General features: G+C 32.6%; 1 protein-coding gene across 1 annotated transcript in view; it reads left to right on the forward strand.

Moving 5' to 3' along the window:
• The window catches only part of LOC119587919 (medium-chain specific acyl-CoA dehydrogenase, mitochondrial-like), a gene marked incomplete at its 5' end in the record, with an annotated part of 11,694 nt that overhangs the window by 206 nt on the left and 10,497 nt on the right, over positions 1-991 (forward strand).

A 991-nucleotide genomic window follows, 5' to 3' on the forward strand; every position in this document is an offset into this window, starting at 1 on the left:
ATCCAAATAGGAGTAATGAACATTATTAATTTTTATTGTTGATTCGAGGTAGTGTCATTATTATCAGTATTCTTTAGTATGGAATATTATACAAAATGTCCAGTCTTGGATTCACTGATTGTACACATTTGGTAGAGAACTTGTAAGCAGAACAGAGGTTGTTTTGTAATTACAGTGATGGACTTGTAACCATTTTGCTACCTGTAGGAGAAAAGTTCTTGGAATTTTAGCTATGGATGACAATCATGCTAAACCATAAATGACTATCTCATGCCATGCCAACAATTTCATGATTTAGTCCATTTTTATTTGCAGAAATTTACTCTCAAAATATCACAAAGATGTCATTATTTTGTACATGTCTTCATGAAATAAGGAGGTCTTAGTGGGATATTGATGCATATGAGATGAAACAAAAGTATAATCCCAAAAGACAGCCTTTGCTTTGTTGGTATTTTCATAGTAATTTTATCTAATTTATTGATAACAACAGGCAGTATTGTCAGACACACATGCAAAATAGAACAGAAAATCCCTAGTCATGTGACACCAGCTAGAACAAACTGCTTAACAGTATCTTGTTTTATTACATTATGTTTAGATACCACAAGGCAAAACAATTTCTGTATAGCTGTCAGTAAGGTATTGCTTCATTCTTAGCACCCTTAAAAAAGTTGAACTCCATCCTTAATATCGTCCTTCAGCACCTTTCTTAATTGCATATATGACTTAAATGCTTTGAGACTCAATGTTTGTCTAAATCTTTCTTTCATTGATTTTCTGTATTTGTAATACTCATCTTCACTTGCAGCACCTTCTTGGCAGATTATCTATGTCAGTCATGGGTTGAAGTCAAAACTGCTTATACAGCCCTTCTATTACTGCCACAAGTTATTTGTAGTTTAATAATTTGTTAGCATAGCATTGCTACTTGTCAGTCTCATTTCCTTTGATAGAATTATATCTTGATAGAATGTTGCATTATAGCAGA

This window comes from Penaeus monodon, chromosome 23 (assembly GCF_015228065.2).
Source record: "Penaeus monodon isolate SGIC_2016 chromosome 23, NSTDA_Pmon_1, whole genome shotgun sequence".
In the NCBI taxonomy this organism is placed as follows: domain Eukaryota; kingdom Metazoa; phylum Arthropoda; class Malacostraca; order Decapoda; family Penaeidae; genus Penaeus; species Penaeus monodon.